The following is a 10,518-nucleotide window of genomic DNA, read 5'->3' as shown; positions in this document are numbered from 1 at the left end:
GAAGAGGGACTGTATGTCAGTGCGCATCCGTCTACCTCATTAATAAGCTTCAACATGTACTCGGGATGGGATTGGGAAGAAGTGGCCGGAAGGGCGTCGCTGAATTGGCCGAAGTGCCACACAACCTTTATACCTTTGGTCTAGGCTACACGCCTACCAAGGAGGATTGGGCAAGGAGAGAAAGGAGACGGCGGGAAGAGCCGAGGCTAAACAAGCTGGGAAACACTATGAGTTGGTGCATAGACCTATTCAAGGAACCCTGAACGGATGCTTTGTCCGGAAGGGGGAGGAATTCCCATTTTGTGGCTTTCCGAAGCCATAGTTGAATTCTGAGAAGCGGCGCTTGCCCGGCTTTGAGATCTTTTTGACTTACAGTTGCAAAGGGATGAAATTACAGAAGAGCAAACTGACCTACCAGCTGTGGCTGAGCAGTGTAAAAATGATGAGTTTGATGGCACAGAACTTGAAATGGGAGCAGCATTGGCTTGTCTCCTCTCGGATCCTTAGATCACACCAGAGAGCTTGGGGGATGACTTCTCTATTTCCATGATTGGGGATCAAACGGCTGTGGGCCTTTCTTCTAGCATTCTGGACGCATCCATCACACCTTCCCTCGTTTGGCAGTACGAGGAAGGTTTTTTATCTAGCAGTTCTGGGTCAGGTAGCGAACCAGAATCTAATTCCACAGAGTCTATGAAGTCGGAATCAAATTCTAGTTCTTCTGAGTCAGAGTCCGGTATTCCTGGGAGTGATAACCCGGATGCCGTTGTCTTGTCCAGGTCGTCTTTTTCTTTTTCCTTTGAGTCAGTTGTAACCGAGGAATCAGACAAATTGGAAGTTGTTAATGAGAATGGTACAACTGCTGCTTTTGAGTACTTTCTGTGCCGCTTGTTTATTGCATTAATCAGGACTTTCAAAACTTTGATGAAAATGACGAGGAAGAAATTCCTCCAGTTTTGAAACATTTAATTGATCAAGAAAAGGAGAGGTTTGTAAAACCTTTGGTTGATGAAATCACTTCAATTAATGTTGGTACTGAGAAGGATCCGTGTTTGGTCCAGATCGGGTCCACGTTGTCTTCAGAGGAATGCGAGCGCTTAGTCGCTTTATTAAAAGATTTCAAAGATGTTTTCATGTGGTCCTACGAAGACATGCCTGGAATCGATCCTGAGATTGTACAGTACCGGATCCCTCTTGACCCTAAGGCCCGACCCGCCAATAGAAGCTTCGGAGAATACGCCCGGATTGGGCTTTGAAAATCAAAGTAGAGGTCACCAAGCAGATTGATGCGGGGTTCCTGTTAGTATCTGAGTATCCTACTTGGTTGGCCAACATTGTTCCGATGCCGAAGAAAGATGGCAGAATTTGAGTGTGTGTGGATTTCAGGGATCTGAACAAACCCAGTCCGAAGGACGATTTTCTATTACCACACATTGACGAGTTGGTGGACTTCACTATTGGGCATGCGCTACTTTTCTTTATGGATGGGTTTTCCGGGTACAACCAGATCTTGATGGCACCCAAGGATAGGGAGAAGACTGTAATCTACTGTTACAGGGTGATGCCGTTCGGCTTGAAGAATGCTGGGGCTACTTATCAACGGGCTGCAACAACGATCTTGCATGATATGATCCACAAAGAGGTTAAGGTGCATGTGGATGACATGATTGTCAAGTCCAAGGAAAGAGAGGGCCACTACACCGCCTTGAAGAAATTTTTCCAATGGATCAGAGAGTATCGGTTGCGACTGAATCCTCAGAAATGTAGTTTTGGTGTTACAGTAGGGAAAATGCTGGGGTTCTTAATTACACAAAGGGGCATTGAGGTTGATCCTTCTAAGATTAAGGCCATCTTAGAAATGCCACCACCAAGGACTGAAAAGGAGGTGCGAGGCTTTCTTGGTAAAGTGAAATTCATAGGATGGTTTATTGCAAAATTAACCTTGACTTGTGAACCACTATTTGGTCTCCTGAAGAAAGGAAAAAAGTTCCAATGGGATGACCGATGTCAAGTTGCTTTCGAACAGATCAAGCAGTATCTACAGAACCCACCCGTGTTGTCACCGCCAGAGTCAGGGAAACCGTTGATTTTGTATCTGTCAGTAACCGACACGACAATGGGCTGCATGCTTGTGCAGGAATCTGAGGATAAAGTGGAGACGACTATCTACTACCTGAGTAAGAAGATGCTAGAATATGAGACCCGTTACACTCCGCTTGAGAAGGCACGTTTGGCCTTGGTATGGGCTACCAGGAAGTTGAGGCACTACCTGTTAGCTCACTCTGTAATTCTGGTTTCGAGATTAGCTTCCATTAAATATCTCTTCGAAAAACCAGCACTTACGGGTAGGCTAGCCCGTTGGTTACTTCTTCTCTCCGAATTTGATTTGAAGTATATGACTAGCAAGTCTGTGAAAGGGAGAGTGGTAGTGGAGTTCCTAACCGATCAACCAGTGGAAGGAGATGAAGCAGTAGAGTATCTGTTCCCAGATGAGGCCATTCTGTAGGTTGAAAAAGAGATTTGGACTATGTACTTTGACAAAGCGTCTAACCAGTACAAGTATAGGATAGGGGTGTTGCTGATAGCACCCGACAATTCCCACATACCCTTAGCTTTCAAACTTCGGTTCAAGGTATCAAACAACAAAGAAGAGTACAAGACATGTATTGCTGGCTTGGAAGCCGCCCTAGAACTAGGAACAAAACGGTTAGATGTCATTGGGGACTCGAACTTGGTTGTGTCTCAAGCGAAAGGAGACTGGAAGGTTAAGGAAGAAAGGATGAAAATCTATCACCAAACTCTGGACATTCTAATTCCCAGGTTTGAGAAGTTAACCTTCACTCATCTGTTAAGAGAGAGCAACAGGTTTGCTGACACTTTATCAACTCTATCTTCCATGATAGACATCCCTTTGGGAGTCCGGATGCGTCCAATCATTATTAAACAAAGGTATGTGCAGGCAATGAACTGATTACCGCCATAGATGAAGCACAAGATCCGAACCCTTAGTACTTTGATGTCTAGAACTTCTTGGAAAATGAGGCTTATCCGCTAGGGGCAAATGCCAAAGATAAGAGGGCGATACGATGAATGGCTGCTCAGTTTATGATCTGTGAGGGTAAATTATACAAAAAGAGCCATCTAGGAATGCATAAACTGTGTGTCGATGCTGAAGAGCCGAAGCGCCTGATGGAGGCCATCTATGGAGGAGAGTGCGGATCACACATGAGTGGGGTAATGCTAGCTCGGAAGATTCTCAGACAGGGTTACTACTGGTCAACCATGGAGGAGGATTGTATCGGTTTTGTTCGGCGATGCCACAAGTGTCAGATCCATGCAAATCACATGAACATCCTGCCATCGAAGTTGTACAACATGACTTCACCGTGGCCGTTTTCAGTCTGGAGAATTGATGTTATTGGGGCAGTTACTCCGAAGGGGTCGAACAGGCATAAGGACATCCTGGTGGCGATAAACTACTTTACAAAGTGGGTAGAGGCGCAACCCTACGCAATGCTGAAAGCATCACACGTAGCCAAGTTCATCAGGAACAACATTATCTGCTGCTATGGGGTTCCGAATGAGATTATCTCAGACAATGGTTCCCACTTCAAGAAGGAAGTGATCGACTTATTAGAAAAATACAACGTGGCTTTTCATAAGTCATCCACATATAGGCCGCAAACCAACGGAGCAGTTGAGGCCGCCAACACGAACATCAAGCACATTCTACAGAAGATGGTGGAAACCTACAGGGACTGACCAGATAAACTATCGTTTGCTCTTTGGGGTTACAGAACATCGATTCGGACTTCTACTGGGGAAACTCTATGCTCTCTAGTTTATGGGATGGAGGCTGTTCTGCCAATCGAAGTCGAGGTTTCATTGCTACGGGTGATGGCTGAGTGCCAAATAGTGAAAGCAGATTGGCAGCAGAGTAGGTTTGAGGAACTCATGTTGTTTGATGAGAGGAGGCTAAAAGCACTATACCACATTCAAGGTTATCAATGCAGGATTACCAGGGCTTTTAACAACAAAGTTAAGTCCAGGAATTTGAAAGAAGGGGATTTGGTGCTCAAAGACAACTGAGCTCCTATCCATGACCCTTCAGACCCAATTAGACTGGTCCTTACATCATCAAGTCTATTTGGTCGGGTGGAGCAGTCATTCTTATGGATTTAGATGGCCTTGAGTTCTCCCAACCAGTCAACATGGACAAGTTGAAGAAATACTACCCTTGAGTGGCTCGCTAGGCCGAAAACCCGAAAGGGCGACCTAGGCAAAAGTTAGAGCACAAAAAATTAGAAATAAGAAAAACTGAGCTCGCAAGGTTGAAAACCCAGAAAGGGCGGCTTTGGAAAAGGTTAGAGCGCAAAAGGAGAGTGTTAATACCCGAGTGAACCCGCATCGAACCACGTAAGGCTTGATTCCTATCTTTGGGATACGTAGACAACTTCATTATGAAGTCCAGCCATAAAAGCTTCCAAATCAACTGTGTCCATGTGATTGTTTTGGTCATCTTTGTCTTTTCTGCATCCAAGAGTTCGGTTGTGAGCTACAGTACAATGCTATTCAGACAAGGGGCAACTTTCCAGTTATCCGATTTGGGGTTGTACATCTCAGTGATAGATCTTGGGTGTGTCCAGTTGTGATCCATATCGAAAATGGTTTTGAAAAGTTTTAATAAAAGTTGATTTTGTTCAAATTAATCTTTTTACAACTTAGACCATTTTTGGACCAAACGGAAAATTTTCAGTACCCACAACCTTCAATTTCATTGATTTCAACACAGAGTTCTCCGACTCTCGATACAAATTGAAGTTGCTTTTTATTACATTCAAAAGAAAACTTGAAAATACAGATTAAAGCAATAAACTTGGGGCATAGTCAAGTGTTCATGCGCTACTTCCCAGAGCTTGTGGAAGCCTCAGAAGCCAAAGTAGGCCCAGTTTGTGCCTCATCTTCAAGCCAAGCTATGCACTCGCCAGAAAGGGCACAAATGAAATTGGGTGCGGGGGCCAGAAGTTCTCTTGTTCTCCATGCAGTAGGGTGTCGAGCTAGCTGTGAGCCTCGGACTTGAAATGAAGCAGGGTACTCTATCCCCTTTTTTGGGCAGGTCTGGTTGTGTAGACGATCCATTTTTGACCGTTCTCAAGACTTGCACGTCATCGTTTGAACACTCGATGATCATCCATGTTCGTGTTCGTCTTGAGTTCTCGGAGGTTTCGGTCGCGCGCCTTGCCTCAAGACCTCTCGACTTGTTGGTTTTTTGCTTGGTTGTACACCAAACACTTGTGTTTTTGCTTCTGAGGGCAGGGAATGGCTTGTTGGTCATCCCTACACCTCACCGGCCTTGGATTGAGGCCATCGGCTCTGTTTTCTTGCTACCAGCCAAATATTTTGGTCGGTCGACAATGTTTTTGGTCGGCCGGCCATTTTTGTTGGTCAATCGGCCATATTTTTCAGCCGACCCCTTTCCATCTGCTTTTGGTAGATATTGTATGCCAGCAGTCACAGCTGGCATCCACAATACACCCCCTCCATACACGTGTATGGAGGGATTTCCTCCCTTATGTTAGCTTCTCCAAGAAGCTTAGGAATTGGATTCCTATAAGAGAAGGCCCTCTCCTCCCTTTCCAGAGGTTGAACAATCTGATATAGATGATATATATCACTCTCTCTCTATATCTCACTCTCTCTCTTGATTTGTGTGTGTAAAAGTGTTCCAAAAGGGCTTTTGTTCTTAGTTTTGCACTATGACACCTAGTGTTACACCATACTTCGGTTACTGAGGTGTTGAGGGGCTGATTTCAGGGTTTTTGAGTTAATTTTGATCAAAAGGAGGTGCTAGGTTTGGTGTTCTTGAAGTGTTCTTCAAGGGTGAGAACTACCTCTTTTATTCCCCATTTTGCCTTAAGCTTTTAACCTATCTTGCATGCTGTTTTGAGCTTAGTGTATAACTGATAAAAGTTCTGTATTTTCATGCTTAAGATGTTTGTTTAAGGTTTGTTTTGGGTTGGGGGCTGTTTGCACCCTCTTAGGCCTTGTTTGGCCTCTTTTTGTGCCTTTCTCTTAGGGCTTTGGAACCCCTTATTTTGACCTTCTCACCACTGAAATCCAGAGAATTTTCAGTGGTGGAGAAGTGGTTTTGAAGTCATGTATAGGGGAGGGACACCACTCTCCCTTTGTGTCTCATTTGCTTGTGTTTAAGGCTTATAAAGGTAACACACTTGCCTAGCTTTATTTGGCTTCATTTCAGTGGGTATTTGGTCTTAGTTTAGCATGTTATACCTCTGTTTCATGTTGGTTCGATGGCCTATTGCATGCATCATGCACTTGCTTTGTAATCCCCTCTATTGTCATAATATGTATCATGCATGCATGTTTTAGCTTGACTTCATGAAGGTTTTAGCTATGTTGTGACATGCTTAAGTTCTGTTTTTGGTCTTTTGGGTCATGCTTGCCATGCTTTGTGTAGCCACTTTGCATTTTAGCTTGTTAGCCTTGGGTATGTGAGTCATGAGCACGCTTTATTTAGGCTATTTCAGTGATTTGGAACCCCTTATCATGCTATTTCAGTCCATGTTCCATGCTTGTATGCTTGCATTTACCATCCTTTCAATACTTTGAAGAGTTGTTGTTCTATGCTTTGAAAAGGGGTCATTGTGCATGCCTCTTTGTTCAAGTCTTTGGGCTGCCATATCAATGGGTTTTGGGACTCATTTTGGAATATTATAGCTCTGTTTTTCATTGCCTAACCCAAGCCATGTTTGGTTGAGGTAGTTGTAGTGGAATACTCTTTTTGTAGTCTTGAATGCCCTTGTTTTGGTGCCTATTTCTTAGCATGTTTTGGTCATGTTCCATACATGTCCTAGCCTTATTTTGGTCTTCCCTAGGACTGATTTAAGTCATTTTGGTTCTTTGAGGCTTGGTTGCTATGACCATAGCTTGACCCCCTTTTGTTAGCCTCAAGTTTTGGCCTTCATTGCATGCCTTAGTAACATGGCTTAGTTGATTTGGCATCATCCTTTACACACTTTTAGAGCTAGCATGCTTGTCATTTGTCAACATTAGTCTCTTTTTAAATGTGTTTAAAACTTCCCCTTTCCATGCTTAAGTGATAGGCTAGTTAGCATGCATGTTTGCTTTGCATTTTGGTGCCTTCATCCATCACTTTTGGCCACTGTTTTTGGGTATGGTTGAGGTCTCCCATTTTGGTTTAAACCCACCTTTGCATATAGTCGCATATTTGGCGTGTTGCATCTTATTACATTACTTGCGTGATTCGTATTCCATCATGTTTATATACTTAGTGTATTACATGATGATTAGCTAGTTGCATTACATAACCTTGTTATATACTTCGCATGTTCATGTTACATTAGCTTTAGCTTGCTTGCTTTAGGTAGCATTGGGTTACATTAAGTTAACATGCTCATATTGCATTGCATTAGTTACATGCCTTGCATTGTATATGGCATACATACATTGCATTATGTTTGGTTTGGGGTGTCAAACTAAACATGAGGCATGAGGGACATTCGTACTTGAAGTGACGAAACGTACCTCAATCCTCAGTCGCCGTCACTCTTGATCCAACATGATGGAGTATGTGGCATCCATTTGTTTTATGCATCCATTTTACATTGATATGCACACTTGGCTCTTTTGGCCATCATGCGTCGAAATGCGTGATTGGTGGCCCGATGGTCGAGAGCCATACTCCCTTGAGTTCATAGCATGACAGGGAGGGTGGTCGTGCACACATGGTCTTGTAAATTCCTTGCCATGCACTGTCTGTCCTCTGCTGCAGCAAAACCAGTGTTCTGTAGGAAGAAATGGCCGGTCGGCAACTTTCAGTGCTGGTCGACTATCAATACCCAGCCGGTGGTCCCATTTTTGGTCGATGACCATATTTCCATGGCCGGTGGTGTTTTCTCTCGACCGGTGGCGTCCCAAAGTGTTTAGGGAATGGTTCAGAAACAACCTTAGGATTTTCACAATTATCAGAGGTGCAGAACAGTGCATACAGAGGCAACAGATGCATGGCAACGGGTTTTCGAGCAAGGCAAATCGAGCATGCATCATCCAATCATTTCGAGGCGGAGCTGCGGCAGCCTTTTGAATTTCATACTTAGTTTATTTTGTAATTAATTCGTTAATTAATTAAGGGTCTATAATAATTAATTAGCTAGAGTAGTTAATTATTTATTTGGTTTGTATTATTCTTTCGGATCCTCCGTCGAGAGGGCGATGTTGTAATAAGTGTGCGTGCGTGTGTGAATGTCTTCCAACCCCACGTCTTTCTTCCTTTTATTTACTAGCTTTTGATGGTTAGTTTAGGGCATGTTTCAATTAGCATACTTATGCTCGCATGTTTGCATCATTCATCTGTATCGCTTGCACCGGGCTCGGCGTATCATGCTAACTGCATAAGTATTTCAATTCCAACTTGAATACGTGTATCGAGTTGTCGCATTCCACATGCCATTCTTAGCTTGACCGAGCCTATTCTAGTTGCATTTTGCATGCGTTGCATTAGCCATCTCAGCATAGTTAGGATTCATGCATGTTTTCTAATTAGCTTCTTTCTTTGGCACGGAGTACTCGGTAAGTGTTTATGCTTTAGCATCCTTGCATGCGTGTGAGTGACTGCCATGATAGAATGCTTACCACGAGGCGAATTGCTTATGTGATATAACTGCATGAACGGTTGTGGGTAAAGGTCGGGTTGCTTGAGTTGGAATAATTCGTCGAAACCCGTGTTTTAGCCTACTCGCGAGTAGCAAGCTTCAATCCATTTTCAAAAACAAACGGATATGCGATGCTTTGTTCCAACTTAGGCAATCTAGTCTATACCTGTTTTGTTGTGTGCATCACATAGTAATTCTAGGGTAAATAACCAGAATAAGAGCACATGTGTTTTCAAAAAATCGATATCATGGTTAGTAGAGGCCGATCTTTGATCGGGCGAGCGGGGGTGCTCACGAAGTGACCTTCCCCAATCATACCCAAGTTCCCAAGCCGAGGCAACTTTGGTGATGACGGACACGTAGCCTTAGGCACGAGTCAGGGTTTCCTAAATTCTCCCCAAAAAATAAAATATTTAGGTGGCGACTCTGTATCTGGCAAAGCAGTCCATGTTTGGCACTTCTTTCTAAAAATCTGTTTTTCAAAACAATTTACCAGATTTGGACTCTTTGATGATTCATCGGTCTTGCATTGCACTCTACGAGAATAGATACAGGACCATGACATTGAGTCCTGAACTGTAGTGAGCCCAAATGAACAAAACGGGATTCCCTCCCGGGATGTTCGGGGACGTCTACAGTTTCTGGCGACTCTGCTGGGGAGTTAGAGAACTTGACTCGAACTCATGATATCTTGTTTTGATTACACTTATGTGTTTCTTTGCATTACATTTGCATTGGTGCGTCTAGGACACCATGTTTGCCATCTGCTATTCTTGAATGGTTTGCCGGAGGCTCGCTTTGAAAAGTGTGCCATAAGGCTGACCGGTTACGGGCTCTGCCACGATGGGAACACAAACCCCGATTTTTACCGGGGCACCTTTTTTTTGACCATTCGACCTAGTGCATATCGAAATCCGTAGTGACTATGCCAAACTAGGACAGGTTGCTCACCCGATTATAGGTTGTTTGAAACTGCTGCATGCATAGTGAAACCCTTGCTCCTGACAAAATAGGACAGGGAAACCCTACCCTAACATAGGGGTGTTTTGGCTCTCATTTGCCTGCTATGTGCTGTCAGAGTGTGTCTCTGCAGGGCTGTGTGTATCAGTTTGCGAGTCTAAGCATCAGGCATGAGGGCATCAGTATGTGGGGAATCAATTTGACCTGAGGGTATCAGTTTACAGGCAGAATTTGGGACATAATCCAGTAGAGAGCACAGTTATTTAGCTTTGCTCATATCTATTTTGGTGAAATCAGGCTGAGATGCTGTCTATTTTCTTCTTTTGCAAGGTAGTCTCGGAACCATAGCTTCAGAAGGCTCCAATATCCCCCGGTACATTGAGCTCGTGCTGATAAACTTTGTCAGGTCAGAGATTCAGTTCAAGGGAAATCAGTGTTCCTTTGCCTGAGGCAGGGTAAAAGGGCCAGTCAGACACAGATCACCAATTCAACAGTCCTCAGATCAGCGGTCATTATCCATCTCACCTGTGCGCAGTTGGGTTGAGATATCTGTTTTTACCACAGAGACAGATATACCGAGAGATCAGTTAGATCAGGGCAGTATGGCGGGAATGGAGGAGATAATGCGTCAACTCCAAGAAAGTATGAAAATCATGCAGCAGGGCACTGTTCGTCAAGCCGAATTTGCCAAACAACAGGCCGAGGTCATGGCTCAACAAGCAGAGTTGATCGCCAGGTTACAACAGCAAATCGGAGCATCTGCTTCACACCAAGCCCCTCCCCTACTAGGAGTTCCAGCACCCGAGGAGGCACCAAATGTCCAGGGAGATACGGACATTCCGACAGGGCCGGCTCCGCCCGCAAT

The sequence above is a fragment of the Camellia sinensis genome, chromosome 9, assembly GCF_055761805.1.
Source record: "Camellia sinensis isolate YWXY chromosome 9, ASM5576180v1, whole genome shotgun sequence".
NCBI lineage: Eukaryota > Viridiplantae > Streptophyta > Magnoliopsida > Ericales > Theaceae > Camellia > Camellia sinensis.
The sequence above is the reverse complement of the archived record's forward strand: the minus strand, read 5'-3'. Positions refer to the sequence as shown.